At 47.6% G+C, this 19,752-nt stretch overlaps 1 protein-coding gene across 4 annotated transcripts in view; it reads left to right on the top strand.

The window, feature by feature from the left end:
• BICRA (BRD4 interacting chromatin remodeling complex associated protein) overlaps positions 1–19,752 on the top strand; it is a 187,249-nt gene that overhangs the window by 43,404 nt on the left and 124,093 nt on the right. The window contains exon 1 of one of the 4 annotated variants that reach the window (XM_068250587.1): positions 9,749–10,026. The exons of the other annotated variants lie outside the window; for them this stretch is intronic. The gene's annotated coding sequence lies outside the window, so the exon portion shown is untranslated. Of the gene's footprint in view, positions 1–9,748; positions 10,027–19,752 lie in introns of those variants that run through there. 4 annotated transcript variants of the gene reach the window in all.

A 19,752-nucleotide genomic window follows, 5' to 3' on the forward strand; every position in this document is an offset into this window, starting at 1 on the left:
CCGACTCCGACTCCTCAGTTTATTGAAACCTCCGACTCCAGGTACCCAAAATTGTTCCGACTTTGACTTCACAGCCCTGGTGCAAAGACTAAGTGACCTTTTCTCTTTTTTATCTGCTTTCAGATGTGATTTTTACATTGCCCACACCTGTTACTTGCTCCAGGTGAGTTTAACCTCCTGAGCGGTATGCCCTACACTTTGTCAGGCATACAGCTCGCTAGCCTCAGGCGTCCCCCATGCTTAATTAATTTGATCAAAAGGATGCAAAACCTTTAGCTATCACTAGGCTAGCTAGTACAGGTGTCTGGCACTCCCGATCGCCCCGTTTATACGTTATCCAGTCTGGCTCCAGCAATTGGCGCAGCCTCCCTGCACAGCTCCTGCCTTCTCTATGGGGAGGATCGGGTCGGGTTTGCGCATGATGTCATGTGCGATCCTCCCCATAGTGAAGACCGGAGCTGTGCGGAGAGGCTGCGCCGATCGCTGGAGCCAGGCTGGGTAATGTATAAATGAGGGATCGGGGGGTGCCGGACACCTGTACTAGCTGGCCTAGTGCTAGGTAAAGGTTTTGCAGCCATTTGATCAAATTAATTAAGCATGGGGACACAAACTAGCAAAACCTCCTGAGCGGCATAACGCTCAGGAGCTTAAAGGGGCATCACATGCTTGAAACAATCTTATTGATCTACAATTTTAAAAGGGTGTCAGTAATTTTGTCCAGCCCATTTTTGGAGTTTTGTGTGACAGTGGGCTTGAATCACTAAACCGTGCTATGACAAATAGCACACCTTATCAGAGATAGCACGCCTTATCAAAGATAACACACCTTATCAAAGTTAACACTGAGTAGCATAGCGAGCGCTACGAACTTATGCCTGCTAATTGGCAATGGCACTCGTCTTGCACAGAGCCCCTGCGGGTTCGTAGTGCTCGCTATACTACTCTGATAAGGCGTGTTAACTTTGATAAGGTGTGTTATCTCTGATAAGGTGTGCTATCTCTGATAAGGCGTGCTATTTGTCATAGCACAGCTTAGTGAATCAACCCCATTATGTCCAATTTGTTTTTTTCCTCCCTTTTTTTGTTTTGTTCCAATACACACAAAGGGAATAAACATGTGTATAGTAAAACATGTGTTACTGCAATACTTTTCTGTGAGAAATACCGTATATACTCGCAAGCAAGCCGACCCGCATGTAAGCCGACCCCCCCACTTTTACCCCAAAAAACAGGAAAAAATGATTGACCCTCATGTAAGCCGGGGGTAGGAAACGCTGGCCGCGTGATCCCCCCAGTATGTCCCAGTATAGCTAGTATAGTGCCCAGTATAGGTAGGTAGTGCTCAGTATAGCAAGTAAAATGCCCCAGTATAGCTAGTATAGTGCTCAGTATAGCTAGTATAGTGCTCAGTATAGCTAGTATAGTGCTCAGTATAGCTAGTATAGTGCTCAGTATAGCTAGTATAGTGCTCATTATAGCTAGTTTAGTGCTCAGTATAGCTAGTATAGTGCTCATTATAGCTAGTGAAGTGCCCCAGTTTAGCTAGTATAGTGCTCAGTATAGGTAGGTAGTGCTCAGTATAGCTAGTAAAATGCCCCAGTATAGCTAGTATAGTGCTCAGTATAGCTAGTATAGTGCTCAGTATAGCTAGTATAGTGCTCAGTATAGCTAGTGAAGTGCCCCAGTTTAGCTAGTATAGTGCTCAGTATAGTGCCCCATTATAGCTAGTATAGTGCCCCATTATAGCTAGTATAGTGCCCCCAGTATAGCTAGTATAGTGCCCCCAGTATAGCTAGTATAGTGCTCAGTATAGCTAGTGAAGTGCCCCAGTTTAGCTAGTATAGTGCTCAGTATAGTGCCCCATTATAGCTAGTATAGTGCCCCATTATAGCTAGTATAGTGCCCCCAGTATAGCTAGTATAGTGCCCCCAGTATAGCTAGTATAGTGCCCCCAGTATAGCTAGTATAGTGCCCCATTATAGCTAGTATAGTGCCCCCAGTATAGCTAGTATAGTGCTCAGTATAGTGCCCCATTATAGCTAGTATAGTGCCCCATTATAGCTAGTATAGTGCCCCCAGTATAGCTAGTATAGTGCCCCCAGTATAGCTAGTATAGTGCCCCCAGTATAGCTAGTATAGTGCCCCCAGTATAGCTAGTATAGTGCCCCATTATAGCTAGTATAGTGCCCCCAGTATAGTGCCCCATTATAGCTAGTATAGTGCCCCATTATAGCTAGTATAGTGCCCCATATAGCTAGCATAGTGCCCCATATAGCTAGCATAGTGCCCCAGTATGGGTGGGTGGGTAGGTGCTGTCCCTCCCCGCTCCCCCCGCGGCCGCCGCTGCTATTACCTTAGGCGGCGCCGCTTCCTCTATCCCTGTCCTCCTCCGGGCGGTAACTCATTCACAGCAGCGCGCCTCTCGCTGCTGTGATGACGAGGAAACCATAGAGAGCGGCTTCCTGTAGCGCGATGCCGTTACTATGGGAACCGCTCTCTGTGGTTTCCTGCGTCATCACAGCAGCGGGGGGCGCGCTGCTGTGAATGAGTTACCGGAGGAGGACGGGGATAGAGGCAGCGGCGCCGCCTAAGGTAATAGCAGCGGTGGCCGCGGGGGGAGCGGGGAGGGACAGCACCTATCCACCCACCCACCCACCCATGACTCGCAAGCAAGCCGACCCCCCAACTTTTGGCCCACTTTTAGGGGGTCAAAAATTCGGCTTGCTTGCGAGTATATACGGTACTTGATTTTCTGGAAGAATGCCTGCGGTGCCAACAATTTTGGCCATGTCTGTATACCCCATTTTCCCAAAATAAGACATCCCCCAAAAGTAAGCCCTAGCAAGAATTTTGCACTTGCTTAAAGTATACAGTAAGCTCTACCACGAAAGTAAGCCCTAGTAGCAGTAAGGGTAAAAAAAAGTACGGCAACTTGTGTTATTACTGGAGCCAGAAACACAAGTTGCCGTACTTCTTCCCCGTAGGCTGAAGCTCGGTATTAGATGTAGGCCTTAAGGTGTACGCAAAAAGGAAGAGGGCAGAGCCCAGATGTGGCGGTGCAAAAGTACTAGTGAAGTGAACTGTGTTTGGAAGCGGTTAGATGGAGGCTGTGCGTGCGGCAGCTGACCATACAATGCAAGGACAGCACATGGGGAGGAGCCAGCCAAGGTCACCTGAACGGGGTAGATCTCATACTTAAAACTCTACAGTGTTTTATGAGTCATTTAATGTGAGTGCAAAACCATTTTGTGTATAGTTTTACCATATTACGCTATGAGAGATTTTTATTTAAAGGTTATCAAATTGGCCATGAAAGGGATATTGAAGGTGAAATAGGAAGTGGATTGTATCCAGGGCTGTGGAGTCAGAGTCATTTTGGGTACCTGGAGTTGGAGATGGAGTCGGTGGTTTCATAAACTGAGGAGTCGGAGTTGGAGTCGGATGATTTTTGTACCGACTCCACAGCCCTGATTATATCTGATCGTGGAGGTCAGGGGTGACCTGGGAATGTCCCCAATGCACTACTAGACCCTGGTGGACATCTGCTGAGTGGCTTCTGATTGGGTGTGGTGGAGGTGTACTGTGATATGCAAGAAGAGGGACCTTGAAACATTTGCAGAGGAGGAAAAGGACTTTATGTTTTGGAATTTGTAGAACTTTATTGCTATTACATATGAATTTGAGTGGCACCTGGACTGAGTATTGAACTGTACTATAGTCAAAAAGGAAATACCTTTAAAAAGAAGAAAGCATATGGAACCTATAGAGGCTTCCCACGGGGTCCTTTGGTCCATGTTGCCGCTCTCGGACCCCACAAAGTTTTCTGACAAGGGCTTGTCGGAAATCTGATCGGGGCCCGAGCTCCTCTTCAAGCATGAACGCAGCCATAATGCGCCTCCGTGAGTACGGCACAAGCTGCAGGAGCAGCCATACTTGTGTGGGTGCAGCACGGTTGTGCTTGCGCCACAAGAGGAACATGGCCTCAATACTGAGGGTCCCACCACAGGATTCAGATCCTCTTCTTTCCTTATTTCCTTTTTGACCCAAGTTCTGGCTTGGGTTCACTTTCGGGTGCACAGTAACAGTACAGTACAATATTTTCCACAGATGCAATCATTTAATCATATTTTTACAAACTAATTGTACAAAAAAAACATGCAGCACGTTGACAAAATCGACATGAAACGATTCTATGGTCAATCGAAATACAGAATTTTGTTGATCCGAATGTTGGATTTTACAATCGTATCTAAAGAAAGTGCCACAATCCTCCCATTGATTACTACATCCGATTACTTACCATGCCACAAATCTGAATGGTCACACCTGAGGAAAATATTGTACCGTTAAAAATCTGTAATAAAGAAAAAAAATCTCTGTGGGATACGTACCTCGGGAGGGGAAGCCTCTGGATCCTAATGAGGCTTCCTCCAGTGTCCCGACAATCCAGCGCCGCAGCCCCCCGAACCGCGGCGAGGTAAATATTTACCTACCGCGATTCTGCACAGGTGCACTAGCGGCTTTCTGTTCGGGTATGGCAGACATAACTTTATGCAAATCACTAGGAAGACAACAGGAAGCGGAAATACATCACAAAACAATAAAAAAAAAGCACATATAAAAACGCATACCATTGCATTCCCATTGACTTTCATTATGTGCGTTTTTGAATAGCATGCAACATAACCAGCGTTTTTAAAAACGCACGCATACAAAATGCCTATTTGTTTTTTCCTGCGGCCCATAGACTTCCATTAGCGGCAAAAATGCAGCGTTTTCCGCAACGCTAGCGTTTCTGCTATGTGTGCACCTAGCCTTACAGTACATGCAATTTCACATTTGTTTTTTCAGATTGAATATCGATTGGATCACTGCCACTGCTAGATGTGTATCACATCACGTTATAGGGAAGGGGTGTCAAACTCAATCACGTAAAGGGCCAAAATCTAAAACCTAGTCTAAATCGTGGGCAAAATTGTTTATTAAGATTTAACATATATTGAACAGTGTCAAATAAAGTGGCGCAACTAAAGTAATTGTGGGGGGCTTGGATCCCTGCTCCTCCCTTTTCTGAAGAGTAGCGCATTAGAGCAGTTTACTTTTTACCTGCTCCAGTGCTGCTTCTAACTTTCTTGACAGCCACACCCTCTATGCTGTATACCTCTGGTTCCAAATGTATGTCATGTGATCTGGAGCTGGAGGTATCCTCTATAATAATCCCTAAGTGTCTCTGCGTCCCATGTCCCTGTGTGTGTCCCTTTTGTGCTCTGTGCATGTGCAGGGATGCAGAGACACTGAGGGGGAGTGACGCCCGGCAAGGGATGACGGTCGAAGGGGCGAACGGGCCGGCGGGCGTGCGGCGCACGGGCGGGTGGACGGGCGCGGCGGACGCATGCACAGTGACAGACCTAGCCGGTTTTTAAACGAGCTAAGGTCACTAGTGGGAAGCGACTGCCAGGAAGAAAAAAAGTGCTGCAGCAAGTAAATAGTACACTGCTGAGCTACTCTATGTGGAGAGAGGGTGACAGGGGAAAGGGGAGGGCTGAGGGTGTTTCTATCAGCCACACGTGGGGATTTGGATCCAATGATGCAAATTTGAAGTGGGCAACATCAAATGGCAAAGAGTCAAACGATAAGTCCAGGTTAGCTCACCATTTTAAGTTGCAAAAAGTTTCAATTTATTGCTTCATAAGCACATGAGCATCACATGGACTTTTTAGTTTTTGATCAATTTTAAAAAATTGAAAGAAAAAATTGCTTTTAAACTTGTATAAGCAGGCACAGAGGGCAGAGGCGACACAGAGGGGGACACTAGAGGCACAGGGGGGCACAGAAGAGGTACAGGGGACAGAGACAGCACATTGTTCTCACTTACGAACAGATTCAGGTTAAGAATGAACCTATAGTCCCTATCTCGTTCGTTAAGCGGGGACTGCATGTTTAACCACTTCACATCCAGACCTTGTTTTCAACTTATTGACCAGAGCAGTTTTGACAGTTTAGCTATGTCCCTATTTAATCAGAAATAACTTTATCCCTACTTATGACACAGAAATGAAATATATATTGTTTTTTTTTCAAGACAAACTAGGCTTTCATTGTATATCATTTTTTCCCCTCAAACAATTGTGTTTTTTATGAATTTTAATGGGAGAAAAAAGAAAAAAATAGAAAAAATATGTATTTCTCAGTTTTACCAATCCCAGTTTAAAAATAAAAAGTGCTACTGTAGATAAAAAAACACACATTTGTTTGGCTATTCTTACCGTTTATCACAAAACTTAGATTATGTTCCTGTCACAATTTATGGTGAAGATATTTGATTCTGAAATAATGCTACAGAGTGTGTTTTTCACTATGAATGAGAAAATAAAAGTATTTTTAATACTAAAAATCGATCTCATTAGCTCAGGAAACATATATTCCCTTTCACCAATTAGTGCTGCATCAGATAGTGCCAGAAATGTGCACAGGAGCAAGCCCAATCCTGCACAGCACTGCCTCTGGACAGGTCATTAGATCTACTGACCTGTGGCTTAGATGAAGTCCCAGAGGACGTATATCTACTGACCTGTGGACGAAGTGGATAAAAAAAAATGGATGATAATGTGTGGCCACCATAAAATGCCATACAGGTCCCTCTGTTTCCTCCCGTTCCACTCCACTGCTCTGCCCTTCCACCAAAAGCTCACTGACTGGACCAGTTGCGGGTTACTGCTCATGCACAGCCCCAGCCGTGCACCTCCTTGATCACATTTCTTTTACTGATTCTGTGCATCTAAAGCCTGGTACACACCTTCAATTATAATTGACCAATCAATGACCAATTTTATCACCTCCATGTAGTATGAGGGTGAACAGATATTGAAAACTATGATCAGATTGTGTAGGCAAACCCTCACACTACATGGAGGTGGTAAATTGGTCATTGATTGGCCATTCAAAGTTAAAAGTGTGTACCAGGCTACAGTAGGCTGGAAGAAGCCCTAGGTAAGTAAAATAGAACTTGTTTCCCCATCTCCGGTTTACTTTATGGGTCATCTCCACTAGCCGTGAAGTGTGGCCGTTTTCCGCATGTAATTTTGGATTCAGAATCGCTGCCTATTGAAATGAATAGACTGCATTCCAATCGTGAGTGGGCTTAAAAATTTTTTTGCCAGCTGCAGTTTTCTGCAGAACGCATCCAAATTGCAATGGCTTCGCTATAGCAAGGGTGTCGTGTCCAAGTCAGAAACGGGCATGGCAACCAGTGGAAAAAGGCCCTAATGTAAACCTGGGATGAAGGAGAAAGTTGGTTTTTACTTTACCACTTGAGGACCACGGTCTTAAACCTTGCTAGTGACCAGGCTATTTTTTACAATTAAGGCCAATCAATCAGCGCGATCGGCTGTCATAGGCTTCAGCCTTTGACAGGGGATCGCTTCCCTGCTGCCCAGGGGGACAGATGTGTGGCGCCATAGATCGCAGTGCTGTACAGAGTAAATAGATGGTGGTTTCACCGTCTGACAGTCCGCTGGGAGACTGATGGCGGAGCGGAGTTCCGTTATTCAAGCAGAGATGGGCGTGCAATCTCAGGCAAAGCACGCCCCCAGGACTGCACACTGATTGGCGTTAGGCGGTCCTGGGGCTGCCGCCGCTTCCACGCCAATTAGAGTGGAGCAGTCTTTAAGTAGTTAGCTGGGGCTTTTTCCAGCCTCATGTAGGTACCTAGGCGTCCTCCTAATTCTCTCTGTTGTTCCGCTATCAGCCCCCATTAAAGTGTCTGACCCAACTGAGTGGCAGGCTACTGCGCATGTAAGGTCCTGGCCTCGTTTATCGTACTCCCATTGTTGGGGGTGTTGTGCGTGCAGTTACAAGTCTTAGCTAACTGCGCATCCACAGAACGCTCCTGCCTGCAGGAGCGCAATTGAGGATGTGCACAGCCAACAGGACAGCGCAAGCGGAGTAGCCCATCACTTAGGGCCGGTTCACACTTGCTCTAAAAACGTATTTGTGGCTCCGTTTTTCAGCCCGGATTAAAACTGAAACCCTGGATAGCAAGGTTAAAAATAGCAGCCTTCTTCACCCAATCACAAAACGGATCCGTCTGCTTTCAGGGGGATCCATTTTAAAAACATGAACGGACGGTCCGGATTTGCAGCATTTTCCCGGACCGCACATGGATCCGGATACATGGAGGGGTAGTGGCAAGCAATAGAAAAACGGATCCCCCTCTACACAGGCAATTTTGGGCAAAGAAATGGATCTGTTTCTGTGTCAAAGCCTGTGGGTGGGGAGGCGGCCGCCATGCTGAAGGGGAAGCAGCCAGGACGGGGGTGACAGCGATAGGCGGGTCACCCCCTCACCTGGGTCCCCTGCTCCCCCTCCAGCTATTTGTGCAAAATTTGTTAAAATTTAAAGTATGTGGCGAGTGGGGAGCTTACCTTCTCTCTACTTCCTCCGCTCGCCGCGTCACTTCCTGCAAAGCCGCCCTCCGAAGTATAGAGGGCGACATTGCAGGAAGTCAAGCGGCGAGCGGTGAAATGCAAGAGAATTAGGTAAGCGTCTCCGCTCGCCAAATACTTTACATTTTATCTAATTTTGCACAAAAAGCTGGCGGGGGGGGGGGTATTGACCTGGCTGCACTGCTCCTGTATTGCACGGAGGGGAAGCAGTCAGGACGAGGGTGACAGCAGTCGGCGGGTCATCCTCGTCCTGACTGCTTCCCCTCCAGTTTGGAACCCCCCGGCGTATGCTCCACACATACATAAAAAGTTAAAAACAGGAAAAATAAATTACCAAACCAGATCCGTTTTAGGCTCCCTGCACACTGCAAATCCGTTTTGCGATTCCCAATTCCGATTTTCCCTGAATGCAATCAACAGAAAAACGGAGGAAAAAAACAGCATGCTGTAACGATTAAAAATCAGAATCGGATGTAAAAACCGATCAAAAATCGGAAATCGTGTGCAGAGAGCCTCAATCTGTGAAGGACTAGTGTGGACCTAGTCTTAAGGTGGCCACTAATGATCCAATTTCTAGCGAAAAATCGTTTGAGCAATCAGAAATTCTGATCGCTCTAAAAAATTTTCGCTAGAAATTGGACAGTTAGTGGCCACCTTTAGGCGGGTTGTGTACTTTATCGGGACTGACAGCAGGAAAAATGAAGGACACTGAGGGATCTAACAGATTACAGGGGGCTGTAAGAAGCCCCCAGGTAAGTAAACTTTTTTCTTTGTACCAGGAAGTTTTCAATAGTTTTTTTTTTTTTTTTATCAATTCTAATGCCTACCTTAGTTCTGACACTGTAGACGTCAGCAAAAGCAGAGCACTAGTTTTTCCCTCCACTCCATGTAAAATATTCTAGACTTCCTGCCCCGGCAATCCCGCCAACTTCCTTACATTCCTTGTTCATTGTATTGGCCCTGATGCACTTGACTTGTATTGGCACATAGTGTCATGTAGTTATGTGTATTGCAGAAGATCCGCAAGCTGCCAGAGCCCTCAAGCCCGTATTGCCCAGTCAGTAATGAATGTTAGCAACCTTCTGCTAGTTGTAGAAGCCGCTTCCAGTGATTTCATGCCTGATGTCACTGGCTGAGACCGAGATCAGGGAGCTGAGCGCAGCGACATACATGCAGGGGAAGCAGGCTGTGTGCGGGCTCTGCTCATTAATATGCAAATGTAAGCAGGCTGGGTCCCAGTGTGAGTGCACAGACCTCCCAGCCCCTCCCCTCTGGGTGGATTCCATTGTTTTGGAGGAGGGGAGACTTGGGAGGAGTCTGGCGAGGGGGAAGTGGGAAAAAAATAACCCTCACCGATCACTTTTTTTCTCCTTTAAAAAAAAAGTGCAATTAATTTGCGGATTTTTTTGGCAACCCGATGCGAGCGATGAGAGGGGGGTGCCATCCCGGCCGGCCTGAGAATGGCGGATCCGATCAGGCTTTGCACTAAACCTCTATGTGTCTAGGCCACTTGGGTCCTGCATTGAGAGCCCGTGCTGGGATGACTTGGAGACCCCGGGCCGACTGCTGCTCAAACACCGCGGTGAGTTTGTTACAATTGTAGCAATTTCTCTTTAAATCTCTATAAGTCTGCCTTACCTGCACCCTGATGAGGAGCCGGGGATGGGGAGAGAGGGGGAGCAGCCAGCCTTCCCCCGTGCAGCCAACACCACCCCCCCTCTCCCCTGATCGCCTGCATCTCACCCCCCTTCCCTCTCCATTCCTGATCAGGGGCTCTCCCTGTCACGTCTGCAGGATGCAATGGGAGGCTGGAGAGTGGGGGTCCCCCTCTGGAGAGTAGGGCGGTGGTGATCCCCCCCAGATATCTGATGTCATTCAGCAGGATCCCCTCTCTCTGGCCTTGTCATTAGCGCGGACACAGTGCAGGGCTGGCCGGCTGATTGCACCCAGAGAGCTAGGACGGTGCCTGGCTGCACTGCTCCTGTATTGCACGGTGCCCCCTGTGTCCTGCGATCCCCCTGGCTGTGCAGGGCTATTGTACACACACAGCGCTCTGGCTGCTGCTGTGCAATCGGGGCATTCCCTCCTACTCACCAGCCCAACTCTAGGATTCCCAGGGACAGTCTCCAAGTTCAATCTATTCGTCCCTGTGCCTGGAAGGATGATGTTCTCTGTCCTACTACACACAATAAAAATTCCTGTTTCTTTTATTTATTTATTTTTTATTCTGTAGTGTCTGTCTTTGCTAGGTCTTCCTATTATCTCAGGTGGTAGAGTGGTCATTTTAAACAAAGATTATACAGGAATTGGCTTCCTTTTTGGTTCACTATGTGGTGTACAGAGCCCTTTGATAGTGAAAACTTGTGATTTGTATAGCTGCGCATACAATTAAAGTTTGTGTAATTTTGTATGGTCTGAACTGGGACTTTTATATGTCGTGAGTCAAATTCAGAAAGATTATTATTTTATTTACTGACAAGTCCGTCTTCCTCTGATTTCACTTCCTGTAGATCAAAATATGATAGAGAAGTCAAATTTAGCCCTCCTCTTTACTGTTGGATTGGGTAGTCTGGAAGTCAGATCGTAGCTGAGCTTACTCTATAGAAGGGGATCTTTCCCTGGATATTTGTACTTATAGATCATCGAAATATCCCTGATTTTGACCTTTTGATTATCTCTAGGCCTTTATATTATGAGTGCTTTATTAATTTTTTAAATCTATAATAATGAAGTTTCTTCTCCCACTGAAGTAAAAGCTATTTTGACTGTAAAATAATTTTGGAAGCTCTGACTGGGGGAATTTTTTGGCGCTAGCAAGTCCATAGGGAAATTCTGCTAATATGATTGTGTGCACAGTGCCTTCTTGAACTGCTAAGTCGGATACCACCATTCAGTGGTATACGACTCTTGACGATTCTATGGGTTAGCTCTCTCCATGCTGTCTGATCTCGTACCATTTCCGATAGGTTGTAGTAATAATGCGTCCACACTATTTGGCCAATTAGAATGCTGTGATTGGAGCACTGTTCCCTATGGTTCTCTCGTTGGCCCGACCTTAAAATTTTCGCTAAGAATCTAACAGATCATATTTTGGAAGGCTAATTAACATTTCTGTGTAAACATGAGTTTTGTGGTTACTACAGGTTGATAGTGTAATGCTGGGAATATAGGGCTTGATTCTGAGCTGATAAGATGGCTCGATAGATAATTTCCGACATGTCCGATCACTGTCCAATTGTTTTGCCGCTCGATTTCTCATTGAAGTGAATTGAAAAATGATAAGAAAAAGGAGCGAAAGATAAAAGAATCGAGTGGGCAAAACGATCGGGCGCAGAATCGAGAGCCGGAATTGTGCCGTGTATTCCCAGCATTAGACATCAGGATAAAGTGGACCTGTTGCCTTGACAAGTGACTGATATTGGGTATTCTGCCTGATGCAACTGGCGGATCAATTTACATGACTGTTGGGCAGATATCGTGTAGCTTGCTGTCTACAAGTGGTTCAAACGACGTTCCAGAGCATGCGCACATGTTGTGTGAAAGGTCACTTTCCACTTGCGCATACAGTTTTAAAACTGCATAATCGTTTGGGATAGTAGTGCGTGTGTGTGTGGGCAGTGTTTAAACTACTTGTCGTTTCTTTTTGCCTGGAAATGCGTTGTTTCAGAGACGTGATGTCTCTTTGTGCGCTGACCGTTATTTGGCGTGTGTAGGGGACCTTGAGTCAGTGTTTCACATCTATTCTTGTCTATTGATGGCATTGAATGGACTCTATGTAGTGTGATAGTGTCCTTAGAGGTAGATATAAGGGCTAGTTCACACTGGGCGCTTTGGTAGCATTTTGCTGATTGCCAGCGATCATCAAAATGCTGTTTTGGGGCTAGTTCACACTGGGTGGTTTTTTTTCAGCGCTTTGCTGATCACTGGCGATCATCAAAGTGCTGCTTCTAATGCATCCATAAGGATACATTCACACTGCAGCGTTAGCGATTTTGATCAGTTGCAGATGCGCTGCATGCAGCGATTCGGGAGCGATCACGCTGGGAGTCCCGTTCTATTGAATCGTGGGGAAGCGCCAAATGTGAACCAGCCCTAACACTGGAATGCATGTGCTCCAAAATCGCTCCAAAAAGGCTATATGCACCGTTTCTAGTGTCTGGATAGTGTAATGGTTAAGGGCTCTGCCTCTGACACAGGCAACCAGGGTTCGAATCTCGGCTCTGTCTGTTCAGTAAGCCAACTCCTATTCAGTAGGAGACCTTTGGCAAGTCTCCCTAACACTGCTACTGCACGTCCTAGTGGCTGCAGCTCTGGCGCTTTGAGTCCGCCAGGAGAAAAGCGCAATATAAATGTTGTCTTGTCTTGTTTGGGATTTATGCAAATGGCTACAGTGTGAACACTACCATTGACTTGAATTAGCAGCAGTGCTTTGCTGATCGCCGGTGATTAGGCAATCTACTTTATCAGCTTTGTGCTCCTGGAAATTTGACAATTGATAATGTTGTCAACTGCAGTTGCTAATTGTACCTTTCCTCTTATTATCAGCACAGATAGAGGCCTCTGGTTTTGGCATGGGAGGAGTGGGAGGGGGAAGTTGGATAATGTCGTCTGGAGGGAGCAGCATACAATAATGCATCTCCATTCTGTTAGATGAAAAGAGCTGGAGGTTGTCCCTGCTTACCCCCACTCTTTTGTGTATTAGTGGTCCCTATGCCTTTTTTTTTTATACAATTCAAAGCAGAACTGTTTAGACTTAGTATATTATGTTGGATAAAGTTTAGTACCTTGATACTTAAATTTCAGATGGCTAATAAAGAGTGACTTATTTGATTTGACTAAAGGTAGCCATACACTGGTCGATTTGCCATTAGATCGACCAGCTGACAGATCCCTATCTGATCAGAGAGGGATCGTATGGCTGCCTTTACTGCAAACAGATTGTGAATCGGTTTCAGCCTGAAACCGATCACAATCTGTTGAGCTGCTCCTGCCGCCTGTCTAAGCCCCCCCCCCCCGCATACTTTACCTAAAGCTGGCTCCGGGTCCTCCTCTCCGCGCTGCACCCCGCACCGCATCCCAGCGTACACTGTGTCACTCCGTGACCAGGAAGTTCAAATAGAGCGCCCTCTATTTGAACTTCCTGGTCACTGCAGTGACACAGGAAGTTAATGTACGCTGGGATGGAAGCAGGAACAGAGCGTGCAGCGTGGAGAAGATGCCCGGGAGCCAGCGTCAGGTAATGTATACCTGATCGGCCGCCGCTAGCGACGCGCTCCCTACCCGCAGGCGATCGACGGTATTTTTCCGCACGGCGCAATCGACAGACCGATCCGATTTCGGGAGGAAATCGGATCGGCGGGTGCGTTTAACGCGAACGATTGGCAGCAGATTCGATCCCAGGGGTCGAATCTGCTGTCGAAACGGCCGCAAATCGGGCCAGTGTATGGCCACCTTTAGAGACAGATCCCTCTCTGATTGAATCTGATCAGAGAAAGATCTGTTGCCTGCCCATATACCGCGGGCCGATTCACGATCTCTTTCAGCATGAAATCTTTCGGGAATTGGCCTCATGTCGCTGCCTTGCTGTCCCTACAAATGTTTTATGTGCCCCCCAGTGCCCTTGCATCTATACTTTACCTGTCACGCTGTCCCCCCAAGTGTCCACTGTACTTCGTTGATTGGCACCCAGGTGGCTGCCAGTATTAGAGCGTGTGTGATGTCACATGGCACCCGAATGCGGAATTACTGCAGACACAGCGACGAACACTAGCAGGAGGCGTGACTGGTAAAGTATCGAAAAGAACGGGCATGGGGGGAGGGGGCTACATATAACATTTAAGAGGTACAGCACATTTATCATTCACGAATATCACATGCTGTTACTGCTATGCCCCTAATCGACCTTGTCTGCCCTAGATTTCCAATTCATACATTCAACCAATTTCGGCTAGAAATTGGTCGAATCATTGTTAATGCATGCTTGTGGCAGCACAGATTGCCATCCAATTCGATAATTATCGAAGTGGATGGTCAATTGGCCACAAAATTGCTAGATGTGTGGCCACCTTAAATCGTATTTGATTGGATCCTTGATAAGACTTTGTTCACGCTGCTAGCTGAAATGGTTAATTTCATGGGACAGACCTAAGCCAACGAAATAACATGTCGATGGATCCATTTAGACGTTCCGACATGTCCCGCATCCATTGTGTCTTCAGCAGTAACTGAAAGCAAATTCACTAGACAGAAGTTGGGCGTCAGAGATGGCATGCTATCTATGACCTGTCTGATGCAACGGACCCAATGGTGGTATCGTTCTGTATACACTATCTGTGGCACTGAGCCTGTGTAGTGCGAACCCAGTCTTAAAGGAAACCTGAGATGTTTAAAAGGGTTGTATTTATACTTCTCTGTGGCTTCCTCCAGACCCGTGAGGCGTATGGCTCCGTCGCCGACCACTCTGTTCTGCCGCTATCTCGCCCAGTAATCTGCTAGCCGCACTCTTCTGTGCATGCTCCCGCAGCTGGGAGCATTCTGCTCAATGCACAGGCACACAGTTTCCCAGCATTGTACTTACCAGGGTAGAGGGAAGCCTTTGGATGATGCAGACCATTTTCTTTGCAGCCACACTTCCCTCCATGTATGAGTCTGGTCAAGATATGCCTGAGCGAGTCCTGGCCACACCTGTTTGGTAGTACTTGTGCACAAATGGCTTTGCTCTACTGTGCAGGCTCCGCCAGGACTCGTAGGACTGTAGCCACACGCGTAATTTGAGGGGATTATGGCCACGGCAGCAAATCCATCACGCTTAGAGGGTCACATATAAATTGTATCAATAATAAATAGGGGGCATTTGACACACACACTCACACTCTTACCGGACCATTGTTCCTGAGCGATGGGCCAGTTTCCACTAGCTGCGAATTTGCATTGCACAGAAACTGAAGCCAATGCATGTCAATGGAGTAATTTCCATTGCATGTGAATTATGTGATGTGACCCAGAAAAAGGATTGGATGCATGCTACAGATATCCGCAGCATGCACCCGAATCCCATAGGCAGGAAAAGACGGCTGCATCTTGACTTCCGGAAGTCCCTCTCGGCTAGGTGCAATGTAATCACATTCCCACAATGAAAATGGGCTCTTAGGGGAGATTGCTGTCAGGAGAGGACATTAGGGCTCAAAGGCAGAATATGCACCTCTGGGTTCTATACAAGTGGGATCTGGAGATGATCAGTGTGACACAGTTGATCCCATGTTCCATACAGCATAGAGTTGAACCAATCAGAATCAACGGAAGTGTGTTTGATTTGCCCACTTCCAAACTTCATATAATCATGCAAATCATATTTTTTTAGATACTTACCATTTTTCGCCATATAAGACGCTCCGGCATATAAGACGCACCCAGATTTAGAGGGCAAAAATCAGGGAAAAAAAGAAAAAAACTAAACCTAGGTGTGTCTATGAGCCAGGGGTGTCTTAAGGACTTTTTACCCCCCCCCCCCTTTCCAGTTACATTACATACTATTACACCACATAAGTGTTATGATTGGTTGTTACCATGTTGCCTGCCTATGTTCCTCTATGTGGTCAGTGTAGTGATTGGCTGTTGCTGTGTCCCCCTGTGCTGTGTCTCCCTGTGCCTGCAGTGTCCCTGTGTCCCCCTGTGCTGGTCCTGTGCTGTGTCCCTCTGTGCCTGCTGTGTCCCCCGGTGCTGTCTCCCTGTGCTGTGTCTCCCTGTGCCTGCTGTGTTCCCCTGTTCTGCCTGCCATGTCCCCCTGTTGTGCCCGCAGCCCTGTGGCAGTGTCCCCCTGTTGTGGCAGTGTCCCCCTGTTGTGGCAGTGTCCCTTGTGCCTGTGGCCCCCTGTTGTCCGTGTGTCCTCCAGTGCCGGTGTCCCCCTGTGCAGGCAGCGTGAGTACACATACATTACCTGCTCCTGCCGCCGCGCTCCTGGCTCCCCGATCCTCTTCTTCCATCTACCGCTGCTGCCCCCGCCGAACATCGTAGGCCGGTCTTAGCCGCAGGGATACGCTATCAGCACACCACATGCCGGGGTCACGCATCCAGCCGAACAACGCTGGCCGGTCCTAATTAGCTGCGCAGGGATACGCTATCAGCGTGCGCCGGGTCACACATGCGTATGCGTGACCCCGGCGCACGTGGTGTGCTAGTGTATCCCTGCGCGGCTAATTAGGACCGGCCAGTGTTGTTCGGCGGCATGCGTGACCCCGGCACGTGGTGTGCTGATAGCGTATCCCTGCGGCTAAGACGGGGCAGCAGCGGTAGATGGAAGAAGAGGATCGGGGAGCCAGGATTGGAGCCAGGAGCGCGGCGGCAGGAGCAGGCAATGTATATACTGCTTCCCTGCGCACCTCTGCATCCCGAAATCCGTACCTTCGCCGCATAAGACGCACCCACTTTTCCCCCAACATTTTGGGGAAAAAGTGCGTCTTATATGGCGAAAAATACGGTATATACCATATCTACTATGGACAGTAATGCCATCAGACAGCAAGGGTACACACATTTATACTTTCTGCATTAGATGGCAGCAGGCAGGAAGGGGGTAAGGCTGGATTCACACTGTATGGACGCACAACGGTGCTTTCACAGCAGGTCCACTCAGGATATGCTGTTCCATCGTTTGTATATTCACATTCCCTTCCGTTGTGCATCTGTTGTGCTTTGTTGCCACCTGTCCTGTTCACCTGCAACTGTCCATTTGGTTCCACTGCCACTGCTGGCACCACCGCACATGTACACTGCAGGGGGGAGCTCCAGTAGAAGCATACGGGAATCCTCATTGGATTGCAACAGACCAATGGAAAAACGCCCCTTCCACCAGAAACGATTCGCATTGGTCTACCACTCGATGAATCAATGAGAATTCTCCCTGGGGAGAGAGTATTCCCATTGGTCTGTTGTAATCCAGTGGGGAGTCCCACACTTCTGTCAAGGTTTTGATATGTATACCAGCGTGGTGGCTCTCCCTCCCCCACCCCCCCACCCCATCCCGCAGTGGATCGAGCAACTGTGGCAGCAGCAGCAGCAGTGCAGCTGGCTGTTATTGGCAGGAGAGTTTAAAAGGTGTCTGTTCTCATAGGCTTTCACTGATTCTGTCTGCACCCACTTCATCAGAGATCTGAAAACAGAAATAACTCAGAATCCACACCGTGCCCTATCATGATAGATAACAATCAGATTTGATAATTTGTATTGAATTTCCTCTTAAACCTTTGCTTTCTCTTGAAATCGATTAACTGTATTCAATTAATTTTTTTGGGACAACAATCAGAGAAGTTAAAAAAATATAACCAGTCGGCCAGCAGGGTGAGCAATGGAGTTGTGCTTTTGCATTAGCTGGTATTAAACTATAGAAGTGGTATTGATAGATCCTCATCAGATGTCTGTATAAAAAAAAAACCTTTAGTTTAGCCTCTGTACGAGGACCGTCGCCCATGGAGATCGAGACTGGATCCCTCGGGCATCTGTTCAGGGCCTAGTTGTGTACAGACAAGTTAGTGACATATTTTGTTGCTATGGAAAAGGACTAATGGTGCGGCGCATGATGAAGCGGCATGGCGCAGGTGAGGGGAGTAAAATAAGAATGCTCTTGACCAAGACTATCTGCCAGATCTCCTGCCGACATCAAAGCGGATGGGTGTCCGCTGTACACATGCTAGATTCTTGCCAGAGGCACCCTGACCAGCCACCTTGACCAAGAACCATCTACAGGGACCAAGGCTTAAGTGGAGCACAAATCAATATTCACACTTTGGTATCCTAATCAGAGTACATCGACTGGCAGGAGCACTAAGCCATTGTTAATTTCTGGTCCAAATTTAGTAAAAAAAGAAAAAAGTTTGATATCTGCTTGTGCCTTCCCCACATGTACATACAGTAGACTTTCATAAAGGACTTACGAGGCGAACTGGCCCCAAAAAGTTAAATACCTGTATGAAATATCAATGCACGGAGGGTGCCGTCCGCGCCCTCCGTGCCGTTCCACCGGGTCCAAAGCATCTCAATGTGCTCCCCCCGGCCGGTCCCGACCCCACAGCCCGGGTCGGGCTCTCCTTCTTCCTCCAGTAAGATGGCCGCCGGAGCTGGCCGCGGCTGCGCAGTCCGCATATGCGAGAGTGCGGCTGCACAGCTCTAGGGCCTCCCCCCCGATCCACGCTATAGGCCGTCTCCTGTTGCGTGGATCGGGGGAAAGGCCCTAGAGCTGCGCAGCCGCACTCGCGCATATGCGGACTGCGCAGCCGCGGCCAGCTCCGGCGGCCATCTTACTGGAGGAAGGAGAGCCCGCCCCGGGCTGTGGGGTCGGGACCGGCCGGGGGGGCACATTGAGATGCGGGGACCCGGCGGAACGGCGCCCTCCGTGCATTGATATTTCATACAGGTATTTAACTTTTTGGGGCCAGTTCGCCTCGTAAGTCCTTTAAGGTGCATATGTGCCTTCAATGGTTGTTGCCCAAAGGGATCGGGACTTAACCCCATGAGTGACAGTTCAGGGGCCTAGTCCTGTACAGAGGCTTTGCTCTGCTATAGCAGAGTTGGGCTCCTCTCAGGCTAGGAGCATATTAGACAGAATCGCTTGCATTGCGGTAAACACACATGTATGTAAAATGCACATGATGTACTTCAGTGGAGACGCAGAGGACTGTGTTTTTACATGCATTTTTGATGCGCTCTTATTAAATATGAGGCTTTTTTACACTGCAAGTCGCAATTCCGATTTGCAATTTTTCACTGAATTCTAGCAACACAAGAAGAAAAAGGCAGCATGTAGGACTTTTTTAAATCTGAATTTCTTTTGGTCTCTTACAGTACATATGACTGTGATTCCAGTTTTTGATGCAATTAAAAAAGGTGTGTGCGTGCGTGCGTGTGCGCACCTGCCTGTGTGCCTGCCTGTCTTCTAGTAAGATCCGGAAATTGGAATTGCCATTTGCAGTGTAAGGGCCCGTTTCCGCTATTGCGAATCTGCATGCGTTTCCTGCATGCAGATTCGCACAGCCAATACAAGTGGATGGGCCTGTTTCCACTTGTCAGTTTTGCTGTCCGTTTTTCTGTGCAGGATTTTTCTGCACGGCAGAGCCCTCAGAATTTGCCTGCGTGTGGAATGCAGGCGAATCGCACACAATGTATTTAATAGGGAAATCGCATGTGTGTTCCCCATGCGTTTTTTTCCGCGAATTCGCATAGGTATCAATGTTAATTCACACAGGTAGTGACATGGTTAAAATCGCATATACCGTCACCTATGCGAATTCGCGGCAAAAAATGCATGCGGAATCGC

This window comes from Hyperolius riggenbachi, chromosome 8 (genome assembly GCF_040937935.1).
Source record: "Hyperolius riggenbachi isolate aHypRig1 chromosome 8, aHypRig1.pri, whole genome shotgun sequence".
NCBI lineage: Eukaryota > Metazoa > Chordata > Amphibia > Anura > Hyperoliidae > Hyperolius > Hyperolius riggenbachi.